Below are 18999 nucleotides of genomic sequence, written 5' to 3'. Positions count from 1 at the left end.
GTTCTCTTTTCTAGCTAATTCGTTTTTAACTACTTACCCCTTAGTTTTACATTATTTAGTAAAGCTTGACAAAGTACTGGAAGGCTATTTACGTTCATGGAAATATCACGCAGTGTTAATCACCTCCTTCAGGTGAGAAGGCTGGAAAAAGGAAAGATTTGGATTTTATATATATATATATATATATAATACACACATTATATATTCTTACTCATATTCTTATATTCTATATACTTATACTCATATAATATATACTCTATATATTTTTACTCAAACAACCCTATTCACACAATGCAATATTTAAAAAGCTATTTTGTATTTTATCACATATCAATAATATAATTGTACACATCCATACAATTCTGTTTTTGGTACAGTATCTAGATTTCTGTTGCAGTCTTTTTTAGCTGCAGGAAGTTTATCAATGACAATGACCAAAGTCATTCACTGAAGCACATTTTCTATTCTATTGCCAGACATATAACTCCAGGATCTGATGTCAGATGGCAGTTGATACAGTTTGTTTCATTACTGAGGTATCACTCACATATCTGTTAAACTCATTGCTGCAAAAACTTATAGAAAAGATTACCTCAGAGTTTCCTTTATAAATTCCTCAGTAAATCAGTTTTCAGAGTACATTCAACGATTTAACATCAAACTGCTTGAAACTTGGAATGTTGAGAGACTGAGTACTGACAACACTATTTATAAACACCAAGAGGTGAAAAAAATTACCACTGCACTGCATTATTCTTTTGGATTGAATAATTCACCTAGGTGCAACCCTGTAACCCTACACATTATTAATTTTCCTAATTAATGTTGAACATAGAACATATAGTGCAGAAGGCGGCCATTCGGCCCATCGAGTCTGCACCGACCCACTTAAGCCCTCACTTTCACCCTATCCCCGTAACCCAATAACCCTCCTAACCTTTTTTGGTCACGAAGGGCATTTATCATGGCCAATCCACCTAACCTGCACATCTTTGGACTGTGCCAGGAAACCGGAGCATCCACAGGAAACCCACGCAGACACGGGGAGAATGTGCAGACTCTGCACAGACAGTGACCCAGCGGGGAATCGAACCTGGGACCCTGGCGCTGTGAAGCCACAGTGCTAATCACTTGTGCTTTTTGTGGAGCAGCAGAACATTCATATTTAGTTTGTATCTTGTTTTTCAATTATTTTCATAATTATTAAATTACACAGCTGGTCTGTCAGCAATGTCAAGAAAATAACAATGCCCTGGGTGTAGAAGACACTTGAACTCAGTTCAGAATGAACCTGTTGTACATTTCCAGCATTTTATTTTCAGTCAATTTTCCAGCACTTGGTCCTTTTTCTTATTTCCATTTTAAAAAATGAATTGCTTACAGGGAGACACATAAACACATTTAAATTTGTAATGCCCTCTGGTAATGTACAGTTTTACATAGATTATTTTAAGTTAACAAGATACTCAAAAAAAACATTACACCGACCAGCATGTTAATCAGTGCAATACCACAACCCTATATTAATTAACTGATGAAATTAACAAATCCGTATTGAAGAAAATTCTTCCAGTGCCTTGAGTAACATTCTTCTTTCAATCCACATTACCGAAATCAGATTAATCGATCATTTGTTTCCTGTTTGGGGGACCTTATTATTGGCAATTTTGCTGCAGCATTTGCCTGGGGAATAGCAGTCACCCATTCGTTATAAAGCACTTTAGGTTAGCGTGTCTGCATGGGTTTCCTCCGGGTGCTTCCCACAGTCCATAGATGTGCAGGCGGGTGGATGGCCGCGCTAAATTGCCCCTTTAGTGTGCAAAAGGTTAGTTAGGGCGGGGGCCCGGGTAAGGTGCTCTTTCAGAGGGTCGGTGCAGACTAGATGGGCCGAATGGCCTCCTTCTGCACTGTCGGCATTCTACGGGTCTATCCCAAGAGCATCGTGAAAGGCTGCATCAATGCAAATTATTTCCATTAGATTGTCCTGACCTTTCCGGAACAGGCCACATCAAGATTGCTCACGTTTCCCTCTAAATGAGAGGAGGCGCAAGGTGGCTGCGAGCTGCCCAGGCGGGCGGTTGCTAGGCTGCCGCATCACTTCCGATCAGGTGACGGCGGTCAGCTGACAGTGTCGGAGGAGGCGGAAGTGGCGGCTGAGGTAAAAGTGAAGGCTCCTGGCCACTGGCGGGGAGGGGGGCTTTACTGGTGGTGTGCGGCGGGCCGGTGGAGAGAGGGAGAGGGAATCTGGGCTGGTTTATCTTATTGTCATTCTTTAATTAGGGAGAGGGGGGTAGTGTGTGTCTGGGGGAAGTGAAGCCGGCAGCGCTGCGACTGTTCAGGCTCCGAGTGGATGATAAATAACAACAGCGGCCCGGCCCGGCCGGGGCAGTCAGGCTAGTGCGCCCCCGAGGCTCTGAACTCTCCGGGCCGGGCAGGTGGAGTTTGCTGCGGGGAGGGAGGTCAACGCTCCATATTCCACTTTCCAGAAAACTCGCTTAACCTGCTTTACATTAAACGCCACAGATTCTCTGACCTGTCAAAACAACATGATCAGAACATTTGGTGGAATCCCTGCTTGAAACTCTGAGGGTGTTTTGTTTAACACCTGTGTCCGGTTTGAGGAAGGTGCTATAGTTGTGTGTTTTTTTTTTGTTCTTGCCCGAATCCAGAGACTGAACTCTACCTCTGAGCCTGGAAGGCTGGGGTGAACACCCTAAGGGAGGGAGGGAGGCCTCCTCTGCCTCCTCTAGCCTCCTCTTTCCTTGGGAGCTTCTTCATACCCAATTTTTGTCCTGGACTTCCCTGTGGATTTGTGCCCAGAGGTGCAATAGATTATTGCATTTTTTTGGGCCGGAAGCAAGTTAGGTGTCTAATTACATGGGGCCCGAATTTCCTTCATCTCTCCACCCGAACGCATTTTCTCTCATTAAACGGGCGCTGCCACGACGTTGGCAACCCTTAACATCCGCACGAATTTCCTCCCCGTGCACGACAGGTGCAGCAGGAAGGACTGACTCACTGTCATGTTTGAGTTTGTAAAAAGGGTATCTTCCGACATCTCCATTTTCTGTTTAGCATTTTTGCGACAGGAGTACAAGTCACTTAAAGTTTCATCGATTGTCGATTCTCAATCATGGGCACCTATTGTGACTGAATAGTGGCTGATTGAGTTAACTTTTATTTTCATACTTAACAGAAAATATATGATCTGGTATAGCTCTTGGTTCCTGATCGTTTTGTTTCTGTTAATTTATGCCCATTTTCAATTCGGGTGAATCCTACTAGGATTCTCTGGTAAATTGAGTGAGCATCAGCAGAATGGACACAAATGGATGTATTTTTGGTCTAAGTTCCTGGTTATCCCCACCTCTGTTTGCTATTCTGCTCACTGAAATTATTCCACTATCCCTTTCATGAAGATCCTTCTGAAGTATTCAGTCTGAGAATATTTTATTGGCAAACACATGAGGCTGGATTCTCTGATCCTGGGGCTATGTCCCCACATTGGTGTGTGAATGGTGGCGTTTTATGCCAGAAAAAGGTGCAAAATGGCCATGAATTCACTGGTTTGCTGGGGGTGAGCAGGATGGCAGCGTAGAGCACCTGGCTCTCGCTGCTGATAAGGCCTGGAGAATTGCCAGCTCCATAGTGCCCCCAGTTCTGAATAATGTCACCCCCTGCCTGCATATTGGCTAGTCTGCAGCCAACACGCTGAGTTCTCAACAGTGGAGTCTTCACGTGTCCCACGCCGTCGGGAACTCGGCCAGTCGGGGGTGGCCTTCGGGAAATGTTCTGAGGCCGTTTATATGTGGTGCGGTGTGCTCCAAGAGTATGCTGCTTTGGAGGGGGTGGAGTATCCCGAAAGCGGTGCCACCCCTGATTTGGCCCAGAATTCAGATTCTCTGGCCAGTCATCGAATGCGATTTTGGCATCGGCGACCGGAGAATCCAGCCCATGATCTCGACTGTCAGAAATATGCTTGCAGAGCTGGATAACCATAGGTTGCTTTCTTTGTGAAGATTGTAAAGATTTGATACAATTAGAACATCACTTTTTGATACTTTGGGTTCCCTGTACACAGATGCACTCTGAAGATCCTTGCCCAAACATTTAAAGGCAGTTTTGGCTACCCATGGAAAAAGTTCTTTTTTGCTACAGGACATTTAGCATAGAACAAAAGTAATGTACAATAAAGTTGAAAGTGCAGATTTTTGAAATGTTCAACACAACACCTGTCCTCTCTGCTAGCTGGATATCTAACCTCGGGAGCTCAAGTTCAAAGTGTTAAGTGCCTATGGTACTCATTTCTGGAGTTTCAGTTTGTCATGTATGATGAGCCTGATAATATCCTGAACTCCCAAGTGGATATGAGAGAAGTTGCAGGATAGATATTACAAAAAAAGTTCACGTGTCAGTAATATGTTTAGATGTGATTTTGCTTGGTTTGACATGAGATTTTTCTTTGTTACTTCTCCATAAAATAGTGTGCCTTGTACTTCTGAGTACTTGATGAAAATGTCTCCCAAGATCTTGCATTAATTTATGTTGGGATTGTTTGGATGGGGAGGGGAGAATGTTGTTGAAGGAAGCAGAGAAAGTAAATTGTTGATAACTTTATAAAAATAATTGGATTACGGCTTCCAGCTGTAACTTAAATACACAATCTTTGGTCCAGAAGCAAGAGTGCTGCCAACTGATATAATGGTGAATTCAGTATGTGCTCTGTATCGTAGGTTGGAACACCAGCAAGTGATTAACTTCAACTGTTTTGCTCCCACTTTTGCTAGTTACAGATTAATAGGGCGTGTTTCACTAGATTTTAGATACATTTATTGGACTTTTACATTTTAGAAACAGACACAACAAAGTTACAAAATACTACCATAAGGGGAGTGGAAAAAATGGCTCAACATACATGGTCGCAAAATGCAACAGGGGAACAACATCACAACTGGCTTGGTGTAACCATTGGGCAAAACCAAATATTACTGTTATCCCACCAGAAGCCAAGGGAAGAACGGGATAAAATCATAAAAGCGGGAACGGTGGTGTTTTACGCCAGAAAAAGGTGCAAAACGGCCACCAATTCCCTGTTTTGCTGGGGGCTAGCAGGATGGCAGCATAGGTGCACACCCTTCCACGCCACACTAATCGCAGCTAGATTGGGTGCACACCAACACACAAACCCTTCGGCTCCAGCAGCACCACAGGCATCAGCAACCCAACATAGCCTGCTCTTTTAGATTTCAAACCCAACTGCACCCATGCAAAAACCAAGAATGGATACAACATACCCAGCATTACGAAAAAACAAAGTTCCGCGAGGACCCCAGCTCTTAAGGGGAAGTTACATACGTATCCCAAAACCCCCTTCCAGGCCCAGAACAGAACCAATATTGAAAATAATGGTGAGAACCAGCAGTAACAAGTCCAAGTTGTTCTCAGACCCAAGGTCTCCCATAGAAGAAGTAGTGGAGAGGAAAACCCAGAGCTACCAGAACTGATCCCCTGGATAATAAGAGGGGGTTGGGGGGATGCCCTGGAGGTAAGGCTGACAATCAGGACCTTCCAGGTGAAAAGCCAACACCACTGTAAAATTAACATTCAGTGTGGACACAGCTAGACAGCCCGAACACAGAAACCCAGCAAGAATCATCAGAACTACTCGCGCAAACAACAGGGAAATAGACCCATAGCTTTCGGACAAATGCCTGACGCATGCCAATGAGGAGGAGAGCCAGCCACCCAATCAACAAGGGGACAGATGGCTCCAAAAGGGGGCACCCCCTATCCATGAGGAGTACAGGATACTGAACATGATGCTAAGCCTGGCCTAGCCCAGCAACATCCTTGTTTTAAAAAAAAAACAGAAAATTCCGTCCCGAGGACCCCTCTCACAACTCCAATCAAAAGCCTGCCAAGCCTACGCCTATCAAACCCAACCTAGGGCAAGGCACCACTTCCACATTCACAAGGAAAGAAAGGATGTTAACCCGAGCCTGGATGGGATTCCAATCCGGAGGAAGAAGAACCGTCAGGACTCTCACTGACTAGGTGTCCAGGGAAGGAGGGCCAGTTCTCCTCACTGAATGCCCAGGAGCCCTCTACTTGTTCCACCAGCACCACTCTCACTCGGATGAGGGAAGAAATAAGAGACTGCAGGGGAGCGGACACCCAGACCAATTTGTGGAAACCATCGCCATACAAAAGATATTCAGGGGCATCCTCAACTCAGAGTACCGGCTCCACTTTGAGTTTTTGTCTGTTTTTAGAGCAGACTGATAAGCTTAAATAGTACTGAAGGAGAGAGGCCCATTTAAGGGGAAAAGACAAACTTGACCCAATGGAAGAGTCAGATAGAACCCAGTAAAATGTCTGGGGTGTTGTAGCCTTTGCCTCGTTGACACGCAGGCAGATGTTGTAGCCTTTGCCTCGTTGATCGCCTGAAGGCAAATCCTGTTAGGGTGGAGATCAACCTCTCCACCCTGTGCGCTGGCTTGGCAGGGGGACCTGCTGGAATTTGTAACACTTGAAAAGTTCAAATTTGAACTGAGGAGAAGGATGGAGAGGTTCTACAATTCATGGGCGTTATTCATTATGCACTTTCGAGAATTGGATCACATCGAACATTAGGGGGGCTGGTGGCTGGGAGGGTTGGGAAGAGAAGGACTGTATGTGTTAATGGTGATTATGGGTGAGTCCTGATTCCTTTTTGCCATTTGTTTATGTTAACATGTGGGCTAATGTCTGGGGTTTGGTGGGAGGATGGGATCGTTGTTATTGATATGGGGATTGACATTACATTCGCTGCTCGTTATTGTTTATTGTTGGGTGTAAATTTGGGAGAAAATATGAAAAAGGAAGAGAATAAAAAATATTTAAAAAAAAAAAAAATGTCCAGGCTCATGAAGGATAAAAGCATGGATTCTGAGATTCAGACCAAAAAGGAAAATAAACCTGAAATGGATTGGCTATTCTACATCATAGTGAGGATGAACTGAGGGAGTTATCCTCCATCAGAGTGGAGAAGAACTAACCCTACCAACTCCAACCGTCCATCCCTCTCCTGACAAAGAACAATCCCCTCCCTCAACCACAAGGATTATAAAATACCATAAAGTATGATTACTTCTCAGATCAAAACTATACACATATCCCATTTTCCATGACTAAACAAGAACTTGCAAAATCAGGATAACCAACAGTACAGGCCTTCGCACCTGTAATACACCACACTACTATAGGAAAAAACAACAACATGATCAACAGGGAGCAACTCCCAGGATAACAATTAAATTTCAGGGCTGTCCTCAGGATAAAGACATCTTCCCGAACACTCCAAGAAAGCAAATGCAAGGATAAAACAGGATCAAAAAGCCCTCTTTAGGATCTTTCAAGGATTCCAATGATCACAGCATGAGACACCATTACTTCCACCAGGTGGTCCACAGGCTAGGCCCCGGATGGGAGTGGGAGGTGGTCTGACCTGACTGGTATGGCCATCTCCAACCTCTCATGATGAACACCAGGAATAGGACAATACAGGGCCAGTAATCAGGAAACCACACCAGCCCCTAGCCTCAAAGACGGGATATGATGTGCTCCATCGAATCTTAAACACTCAATCTCCAAATCAAGATTACCAAAACATGGCAGCCAACTTTTGAACTCACTCGGGATCTTTTCCACCACTCTTCTCCAGGGACCGGGCTCAGTGGTGTGCTCCTCTCGGTCCCTCCTGCTTCTCCCGAATCCGCCAGAATGGACGACAGTCCATGTAGCAGAATCCCAACAGTATGGAGGTGGGGCTCCACCTGGGAAAGTTCTCTCTCGAGTATCTGCTCCTGTGCATCAAAGATGGGCAGAGCCACCTGTGAAATCGCAGCCGCTCATGCCACGTTCCCCCCTTAAAAGCACCAGAACAATAGTGCCTCCATATGTTTCTGGGGAAATGGCAACGCTTGTGCTTTATAGCTGCCCACGTATTTTGAATTAACAAAATCCAAAACCGGTTATAATTGCCATCCTTCCCAAAATGTGGTGTATATGAAAATCGGCACCCTTAATCGTGAGAAAAGATAATATTTCAAGATTTGTCAAAGCAGTGGTTCGAAATGCACTTGGAAATTGACTGCTTATGTTTTACAGTAAATGAAATTGACTCGTGGTTAAATCTGTTGTGGGCCCATGAAACTGCCAGAAAGAAGCAGTCATTCACATAAAACTTGGAAATGGATTGATAAATAGATAGATAGATAGAGAAATACAGCACAGAACAGGCCCTTCGGCCCACGATGTTGCGCCGAACTTTTGTCCTAGGTTAATCATAGAATTTTGGACAATTTGTCATGGCCAATCCACCCAACCTGCACATCTTTGGACTGTGGGAGGAAACCGGAGTACCCGGAGGAAACCCACGCAGTCACGGGGAGGATGTGCAGACTCCACACAGACAGTGACCCAAGTCGAAATCGAACTTGGGACCCTGGAGCTGTGAAGCAATTGTGCTATCCACAATGCTACCGTGCTGCCCTTAAGAAGTTAACCTACACTCCCTTATTCTACCCTAATCCAAGTACCTATCCAATAGCCGCTTGAAGGTCCATAAATTTTCCGACTCAACTACTACCACAGGCAGTGCATTCCATGCCCCCACTACTCTCTGGGTAAAGAACCTACCTCTGACATCCCCTCTATATCTTCCACCATTTATCTTAAATTTATGTCCCCTTGTAATGGTGTGTTCCACCCGGGGAAAAAGTCTCTGACTGTCTACTCTATCTATTCCCCTGATCATCTTATAAACCTCTATCAAGTCGCCCCTCATCCTTCTCCGTTCTAATGAGAAAAGGCCTAGCACCCTCAATCTTTCCTCGTATGACCTACTCTCCATTCCAGGCAACATCCTGGTAAATCTCCTTTGCACCTTTTCCAAAGCTTCCACATCCTTCCTAAAATGAGGTGACCAGAACTGCACACAGTACTCCAAATGTGGCCTGACCAAGGTTTTGTACAGCTGCATCATCACCTCACGGCTCTTAAATTCAATCCCTCTGCTAATGAACGCTAGCACACCATAGGCCTTCTTCACAGCTCTATCCACTTGAGTGGCAACTTTCAAAGAACAATGAACATAGACCCCAAGATCGCTCTGCTCCTCCACATTGCCAAGAACCCTACCATTAACCCTGTATTCCGCATTCAGATTTGTCCTTCCAAAATGGACAACCTCACACTTGTCAGGGTTAAACTCCATCTGCCACTTCTCAGCCCAGCTCTGCATTCTATCTATGTCTCTTTGAAGCCGACAACAGCCCTCCTCACTATCCACAACTCCACCAATCTTCGTATCATCTGCAAATTTACTGACCCACCCTTCAACTCCCTCATCCAAGTCGTTAATGAAAATCACAAACAGCAGAGGACCCAGAACTGATCCCTGCGGTACGCCACTGATAACTGGGCTCCAGGCTGAATATTTGCCATCCACCACAACTCTCTGTCTTCTATCGGTTAGCCAGTTTGTTATCCAACTGGCCAAATTTCCCACTATCCCATGCCTCCTTACTTTCTGCATAAGCCTACCATGGGGAACCTTATCAAATGCCTTACTAAAATCCATGTACACTACATCCACTGCTTTACCTTCATCCACATGCTTGGTCACCTCCTCAAAGAATTCAATAAGACTTGTAAGGCAAGACCTACCCCTCACAAATCCGTGCTGACTATCCCTAATCAAGCAATGCCTTTCCAGATGCTCAGAAATCCTATCCCTCAGTACCCTTTCCATTACTTTGCCTACCACCGAAGTAAGACTAACTGGCCTGTAATTCCCAGGGTTATCCCTATTCCCTTTTTGAACAGGGGCACGACATTTGCCACTCTCCAATCCTCTGGTACCACCCCTGTTGACAGCGAGGACGAAAAGATCATTGCCAACGGCTCTGCAATTTCATTTCTTGCTTCCCATAGAATCCTTGGATATATCCCGTCAGGCCCGGGGGACTTGTCTATCCTCAAGTTTTTCAAAACGCGCAACACATCTTCCTTCCTGACAAGTATCTCCTCAAGCTTATCAGTCTGCTTCACGCTGTCCTCACCAACAATATGGCCCCTCTCATTTGTAAATACTGAAGAAAAATACTTGTTCAAGACCTCTCCTATCTCTTCAGACTCAATACACAATCTCCCGCTACTGTCCTTTAATCGGACCTACTCTCACTCTAGTCATTCTCATATTTCTCACGTATGTGTAAAAGGCCTTGGGGTTTTCCTTGATCCTACCCGCCAAAGATTTTTCATGCCCTCTCTTAGCTCTCCTAATCCCTTTCTTCAGTTCCCTCCTGGCTATCTTGTATCCCTCCAGCGCACTGTCTGAACCTTGTTTCTTCAGCCTTACATAAGTCTCCTTCTTCCTCTTAACAAGACATTCAACCTCTCTTGTCAACCATGGTTCCCTCACTCGACCATCTCTTCCCTGCCTGACAGGGACATACATATCAAAGACACGCAGTACCTGATCCTTGAACAAGTTCCACATTTCACTTGTGTCCTTCCCTGACAGCCTATGTTCCCAACTTCTGCACTTCAATTCTTGTCTGACAGCATTGTATTTACCCTTCCCCCAATTATAAACCTTGCCCTGTTGCTCGCACCTATCCCTCTCCATTACTAAAGTGAAAGTCACAGAATTGTGGTCACTACCTCCAAAATGCTCCCCCACTAACAAATCTATCACCTGCCCTGGTTCATTACCAAGTACTAAATCCAATATGGCCTCCCCTCTGGTCGGACAATCTACATACTGTGTTAGAAAAGCTTCCTGGACACACTGCACAAACACTACCCCATCCAAACTATTTGATCTAAAGAGTTTCCACTCAATGTTTGGGAAGTTGAAGTCGCCCATGACTACTACCCTGTGACTTCTGCACCTTTCCAGAATCTGTTTCCCAATCTGTTCCTCCACGTCTCTGCTGCTATTGGGGGGCCTATAGAACACTCCCAACAAGGTGACTGCTCCTTTCCTATTTCAAACTTCAACCCATATTACCTCAGTAGGCAGATCCCCCTCGAACTGCCTTTCTGCAGCTGTTATATTATCTCTAATTAACAATGCCACCCCCCCACCTCTTTTACCACCCTCCCTAATCTTGTTGACACATCTATAACCAGGGACCTCCAACAACCATTTCTGGCCCTCTTCTATCCAAGTTTCCGTGATGGCCACCACGGATTGGATTGATAATTTAGCTTGTTATAATATTTTAGAAAGAAAGCCTAGAGCCTATTCATATTGCACTCAAATAGCCTGAAGGACATTTACTAACAACAAATGACTTGAGAATAGTAATTGTTATGTAGATAAACATTGCAGCCCTTTTTCACATTGCCAGGTCCCATAAATGACTACTTAATTTTTTTTGAGTAATGTTAGTTTAGAGAGCAATCGTGATCAACAAAATTTAGAATAATTTCCTGCTGCTCTTGTTATAGAGGCATGGAATCCTGAACAACTAAGTCAACAGAATGGGTAGATGGGGCGTTAGTTTAGCAACATCTCCAACTGCAGCACTTCCTCAGCTGCTACACTGCCGAGATTAATGTACTTCCGTCCTGATCTAGGATTTGCATCTACAAGCCTTTGAGGGGCCATAATGAAAGTGCTTCTAATAAGCCAAAACAACAATTTTCAGACGTAAAAAAAATTGATGGCTACTGGAAGAAGGGGACGATCATGTGTTTAATCTACCGCATATATAATTGAGAGAATGAAGAGGTTATCTATTTAGAAACAAAAACATACTACGGCAAATGAGCCTTTTGTGCCCAAGGTGGTTGCACATCCAATTGGGATTGCTGTCCATCAACAAATCTTTCTGTATGTATTAATGAAAAGGAACCTAGGAAAATAGGACTGGGCCCCTTGAGCCCACTCTGCCATTTAACTAGACCTCAATGCCAATTTCCTACACCATCCTCATAACCTAGAAATCTATTATTTAGTCTTGAATATACTCCATGACCTGAGCCTCCACAGCCCTCTGGGGGAAGAAATTCCTCCTTATCTCAGTCCTAAATGGCCTACCTCTTATTTTAAGACTGTGACCCCCTGGTTCGAGACACCACAGTCTGGGGAAACATTCTTCCTGCATCAACCTGGACTAGCCCCATAAGAATCTGTGTCAATACTCTAGTTTTCAAAACTCTAGATAATACAGGTCCAGCCTCCTCCAAGTCAATCCTGCCATCCAAGGGGTCAGTTTGGTGAACCTTTTGTTGCATTACTTCTTTGGGTAAGGAGATTAACGCACAATACTCACAAGTGTGGTCTCACCTAGGCTCTAAATAGTTGCAACAAGACTTTAAAAAAAAAAAATACTTTTATTCAAACAAGATTTTCATTATAACAAAAGTGACAAATCCCAACCCCGTATTATATCCGAACCCAGTCTTCTCCCCCCCCCCCCCCCCATGAAGAATATAAAATCTTAATTGAAATAAAAGACCACCCCCCTTCCCCAACAGCTGACAGTAACCAGTTCCATGAAGCAGGAAATGAAGGGTTGGCATGCCCATAGACATCCAAAATTTTATCCTCCCCTAACTTACCTAAGGACAGGACCTTGTCTATCATCAAATGTGACGTTACCAGGGGAAATGAAGGAAGCTGCAATTACCTGAATACATTCCTTTCTCTGACAACTCATCTAATCCGGTGAATCTACCTTCCAGAAACATGTCCCTAAACCTCTCCCAACACCTTCTTCTCCCATCCCCTGAATGATGAAGCAAAGCCTGATGCCACAAACCAAGGTTCTTGCAAATCGAAGCCAGGAGAGACATGGAACCCAGTTTTAAATGCTTCCTAAACTGATTCCAAATTCTCGTGGTTATCACCACCATTAACACTACAAAGGAAGGACTGGGAGACACTGAAACCAAAACCATGGGAGAATATTCACCTTCACTATCGGGAGGGCGAAGGGGGGGGGGGGGGGGGGGGGCATCCCACCGTTTCAAATCTGCTTTCACCCCACCCATAAGATTAGGAAAGCAAAGTTTATGAATTGTGACCCAGTCCAGGGCTACCTGGATATCCAGCTAGCCTTGGCCGAACAAAATGGCAGCCTCTCCAGATCTGCTCCCCTATTGGCAGGGTTGGGTTGGGTTGGGGGGGGGTCACTCTTGCCCAGATTTAACTTGTACCCTGGAAAGGATCCAAACCCCCTGAGCAGCTCCATTATCTTTTCTCCTATTGGAGGGTCCGCAATATATAGTAACAGATCATAAGCATACAAGGAAACCCAATGCTCCCTCCCCCCATGCTCTATTCCCCCTCCACCTGGTAAACTACCTCGACGCAAAGGACAGCAGCTAGCAGCTCGATTACTACAGCAAACAAAAGCAGAAACTACGGGGACGCCAGCATTGTACCCAAATTCAGGACATTAGTGCATATTCTCGTGGTTGTGGCCCTGTACAAAAGCCTAATCCATGTAATAAATTTTAGCCCAAAGCCAAACCACCCAGGGTCTCGAAGTATCCCCACTCAACCCAATTGAATGCCTTCTTCACGTCCATTGAAATAATCACCTCTGGCTCGGTTCCTAAGGAGGGCGACAACACAACATTTATCAACATCCTAATATTGGCCGACAACTGCTGGGCCTTAACAAATCCAGTCAGCTCCTCCAAAATCACCCCTGGTAGGCAGGACACCAAATACATTGGCAATGCCTCAGCCAACAACTTAACGTTAGCTTTTAACAACGAAGTAGGCCGATATGACCCACATTCCAAGGGGTCCTTGTCCTTCAGGATCGACGCACGGTGGCACAGTTGTTAGCACTGCTGCCTCACTGTGCCAGGGACCCGAGTTCAATTCCGGCCTTGGGTGACTGTGCGGAGTCTGCACGTTCTCCCCATGTCAGCGTGGGTTTTCTTCGGGTGCTCCAGTTTCCTCCCGCAGTCCAAAGATGTGCAGGTTAGATGGATTGGCCGTGATAAATTGCCCCTTGGTGCCCAAAAGGGTGGGGGCATGGGCCTAGGTAGGCTACTCTTTCAGAGGGTCAATGCAGACTTGATGGGCCAAATGGCCTCCTTCAGCACTGTAAAGATTCTATCAAGGAAATAGATGCCTGCGTCAGTGTGGCTGGCTGGCAACACATCCCCTCCACCACCTAAATTGCCTCATTGATGAACCCTCCTCCGGGGACTCTGACTCTTACAACTCTGGGGCAGAAACCACTGACCACCCAAGTCCCTAACCTGCACTATCCTCTAGGAGGCAGCCTGCCGTCTCAGCAGGGAGCCAACAACCGACTGGCCTTCTTCCCATGCTCATAAAACGTCCTCTGGAGCGACGCAGCTGATTCAGTTCACAAAAGCCTAATCCATGTTCACAACAACTCCAAATCAATTTGCAATTTCTTTCTGTCTGCCATACCCCGGCGTTGGGACAATCGAGTACTAGTGGTCCACCTCCAGAATGAAGTCCACCAGTCTCTGCCTCTCCACCTTCTCAGATGTATCCCTATGTGCATTATAAGAGATCATCTCCCCACACCCCCCTCCCAATGACCGCCTTCAAGGCTTCTCAGAGCGTAGAAGGTGCGACTGTCTCATTACTGTTGAACTCGAAGTACTCCCCAATGGCAGAGGATACCCATTCACAAAATATCTGATCCGCGACCAACGCCGTGTCAAATCTCCATGGGAGTCGCTGAGAGCGGCCCAGCTCCAACATCAGGTCCACAAAATGCGGAGCATGATCCGATATAACGATCGCCGAGTACCTTGCCACCCCTCACCCCAGGTCGAAGAGACATACTCAGCACAAAGAAGTCAATCTGGAAGTAGACCTGATGGATATGAAAATGAAATGAAATGAAAATCGCTTATTGTCACGAGTAGGCTTTAATGAAGTTACTGTGAAAAGCCCCTAGTCGCCACATTCCGGCGCCTGTCTGGGGAGGCTGGTACGGGAATCGAACCGTGCTGCTGGCCTGCTTGGTCTGCTTTAAAAGTCAGCGATTTAGCCGTGTGAGCTAAACCAGCCCTGGGTGGGGTGGGCGGGGGAACTTAAGTTTCCATGGGTCTCCAAACCAGGATCTTTATTGAAGTACACGTGGTAAGATAGCGATCTGTTACAGAGCAAGTTATCATGGAGCTTCTTTGTACTCCATTTTTCCCTGTGTCGCACAAAGGGTTTCTTGCTCTTGCAGCTTCTTTCTTCTAAATCCACTTCTGGTCCACAAATCCATTCACTAGTGAAGCGCAGGCTTCCTTCACAATTCCTGCATCCTTTTCCTTCAAAATATCCGCCCGGAAATCGGGGGAAAAGGACCAAAAGGACGCCCTCGAGCATGATTGCCAAATGTGCGATCACTCACACCATGGCCGCCACCGGAAGTTCTTCGATCCCTTTTTAAACAATGGAACGACATTTGCATTTCTCTAGTCCTCCGGTACCTCCCCTGTGTCTAATAATGATTACATAATCCTCCTCAGAGCATCTGCTATCTCCTCCCTGATCTTCTTCACCAGCCTCGGAAACTATCCCATCTGGCCTTGGCGACTTATCAACTTTCAAGAATTCCACTGAGTATTTCCTCTCTCTTTATGATTATCCCATCCAATGTCTGTGTTCCTCCTGAATACAATATCTTCATCATTCCTTTGCTTTGTAAACATGGAGACAAAATATTAATTTAAAACCCTTCCCACAGCCTCTGCATCTACACACCAGTTCCCCCCTTCGTTTATGATGGGTCCTACTTTTTCCTTCACTAACCTTTTCCCATTAGTATATTGGTAAAACATTTGGGTTTACTTTAACTTTACTTGCCAAAGTAGGTTCTTCCCGGAGGTGGAGGACAGATGTGAACGGTGCCAAAGAGGCCCGGCCAACCACGCCCACATGTTCTGGTCTTGCCCCAGACTTGTGGAGTACTGGACAGCCTTCTTCGAGGCTATGTCCAAAGTGGTGGGGGAGGGTGGAGCCATGCCCGATAGTGGCGGTCTTCGGGGTTTCAGACCAGCCAGATCTGTTCCTGGGGAGGAGGGCAGACGCCCTTGCCTTTGCCTCCCTGATCGCCCGCCATAGAATCCTGTTTGGCTGGCGGTCAGCAGCACCACCCAGAGCTGCAGACTGGCTGGCCGACCTCTCGGAATCTCTCCAAATGGAGAAAATCAAATTCGCCATCCGAGGGTCGGACGACGGCTTCCACAGAACGTGGGAGCCATTCATGCAACTGTTCCAGGACCTGTTTGTGGCCAACGTACAAGAGGAAGAATAGTCGGGTGGCCAAGAATCAGGGGAAAATGGACGGGAATCGGGGGAAGGTAGCCGGTGGGAGGGGGGGGGGGGGGGCTACGGGTTCGTTACGGGGGTTTGATGGCTAGCTAAGGCCCAAAACCAAACTTTTTTTTTTTTCTTTTTTATAAATGTTTTTTTATTGAGTTTTCATATTTTATATATGACAAATTACAAGTTATTAGAGAGAGAGAAAAAAAAAAGGAAACACAAAAATTTAACATGAATATTTACAGGTAAGCATCTTCATAACAATAATTGTGGCCGCCCCCTTTAGCCAGCATACATATTTTACATTCCCCAATATGGCCGAGGCACATGTTTATAGGCATTTATTTATAGTTTGGTTTTGGGCCTTGGCTTGCCATCAAACCCCCATACCGAGCCCGTAGCCCCCCCCCCCCCCCCCCCCCCCCCCCCCCCCCCCCCCCCCCCCCCCCCCCCCCCCTCCCCCCGGCTACCTTCCCCCGATTCCCGTCCATTTTCCCCTGGTTCTTGGCCACCCGACTATTCTTCCTCATGTACGTTGGCCACAAACAGGTCCCGGAACAGTTGCATGAATGGCTCCCACGTTCTGTGGAAGCCGTCGTCCGACCCTCGGATGGCGAATTTGATTTTCTCCATTTGGAGAGATTCCGAGAGGTCGGACAGCCAGTCTGCAGCTCTGGGTGGTGCTGCTGACCGCCAGCCAAACAGGATTCTACGGCGGGCAATCAGGGAGGCAAAGGCAAGGGCGTCCGCCCTCCTCCCCAGGAATAGATCTGGCTGGTCTGAAACCCCGAAGACCGCCACTATCGGGCATGGCTCCACCCTCACCCCCACCACTTTGGACATGGCCTCGAAGAAGGCTGTCCAGTACTCCACAAGTCTGGGGCAAGACCAGAACATGTGGGCGTGGTTGGCCGGGCCTCTCTGGCACCGCTCACATTTGTCCTTCACCTCCGGGAAGAACCTACTCATACGGTTTCTCGTTAAGTGGGCTCTATGTACCACTTTTAGTTGCGTCAGGCTGAGCTTTGCCAAAACCAAACTAAATAAATGCCAATAAACATGTGCCTCGGCCATATTGGGGAATGTAAAATATGTATGCCGGCTAAAGGGGGGAGGCCACAGTTATTATTACGAAGATGCTTACCTGTAAATATATATGTTAATTTTTGCGTGTTCTTTTTTCTTTTTCTCTCTCTAACAATTTGTAATTTGTTCAATATAAAACATGAAAACTGAATAAAAAACATTTATATAAAAAAAAACTTTACTTGCCAATCTTTTCTCATGTGCTCTCTTTGATTTCCCTGTTTCCTTTTTTACTTTGCCCTGCACTTCCTGTGCTCATTTAGGCTATCTGCAGTGCTTAGTTCTTTGAGCCTATCATACACTTTCTTGTTCAGTTTTATCTTCCCCTGTATTCCTCTAGTTTCCAGAGGGATCCAGATTTGGCAGTACCACCCTTATTCTTGAAGGGGACATGCCTACTTTGTACATTTTAAGATCTTGCTTTTCAGTGCTTCCCACTGGTTTTCTACTAATTTATCCTCTAACAGTACTGGCCATTCCCCTCTACCCCTCCTTCCTCCATTCACAATGTTTATTCCTGCTTTATCACTGACCTTTTCCAAGATAATACTGAGTTGTGATCACTATCCCCGATATGGTTGCCAACTGTCACTTCACCAACTTGCCCTTCTTTGTTCCCCGAGACTAGGTCTAGAATTGCATCACCTCTCATTGGGTTTGTCACTCATTGGTTGAAAAAGAATTCCTGGACACACTGCATTAATTTTTCTCCCTCAGCTCTCCTTGTATTGCTTAACCTATACAGCCTCGTTTGTTGACCCATTTATCATATCATCCCTTATCACAACTGGAATTGATTCTTTAACCATTAGTTCTACTCCCCCTCCTTTTTTACCTCCCACTCTATTGTGTCTGAAGACTCTATAACCAGGGATATTGGGCTGCCACTTTTGTCCCATCTTTAGCCATGTGTCCACTATAGCAATGACATCCTGCTGCCATGTGTCTACCTGTGCCCGTAACTCCTCTACCTTGTTTGTAATAACATTTTTGGAGCACTGCTTTTCCAGATCTATATATCAGTGACCTACGCTTCAGTGTACAAGGCACAATTTCAAAATTTGTGGGTGACATGAAACTTGGGAAGTGCTGTGATCTGTGAGTAGGGTAGTATTAAACTTCATAAGGATGTATCATAATTTGCGGCATCTAAGACGAGGCAGCATACATTACGGCCCCATTTTTCCAGCTCCCAAAATAATTTCTGTATAACTTGGTATATAATTCATCATTCCCCACCACCATTTTTAGCCACGACATGCTGTATCCACATTAGTAATCAGCCTCAATTTTTCAATCCAACAATCCATATTTTACTTGTAACAGAATGCAAGGCATCAAGCAGGTGATGTGGGATGTGTTGCAAAGTTGCGAGAGTTTAAGATATGCTCATTCTGTTGGATGCTGATTACATCTCAAAGTGACACCCACCTATGCCCATGCTAAGGTTCATTTTTATAGTCTTGAGTCGACGCACCCCCAATTTTTTGAAGGGATTTTTCGAGGCTTCAGTGGTCCACTTGTGTGATGACATCTCTGATAGGGTGGAATGGGCGGACAGGCGGCAGATGAAATGTAATGCAGAGGGCTGTGAAGTGATT

At 45.6% G+C, this 18999-nt stretch overlaps 1 protein-coding gene across 2 annotated transcripts in view; it reads left to right on the top strand.

Annotated features, from left to right (window-relative positions):
* Positions 1–2097: 2097 nt before the first annotated feature.
* The window catches only part of wwp2 (WW domain containing E3 ubiquitin protein ligase 2), a 260110-nt gene continuing 243208 nt past the window's right edge, over positions 2098–18999 (top strand). For both annotated transcript variants that reach the window (XM_038806387.1, XM_038806386.1), the window contains exon 1: positions 2098–2158. The gene's annotated coding sequence lies outside the window, so the exon portion shown is untranslated. The remainder of the gene's footprint in view (positions 2159–18999) is intronic.

This window comes from Scyliorhinus canicula, chromosome 9 (assembly GCF_902713615.1).
Source record: "Scyliorhinus canicula chromosome 9, sScyCan1.1, whole genome shotgun sequence".
NCBI lineage: Eukaryota > Metazoa > Chordata > Chondrichthyes > Carcharhiniformes > Scyliorhinidae > Scyliorhinus > Scyliorhinus canicula.
Note: the sequence above shows the minus strand (reverse complement) of the source record. Positions and strands in the feature narration are given on the sequence as shown.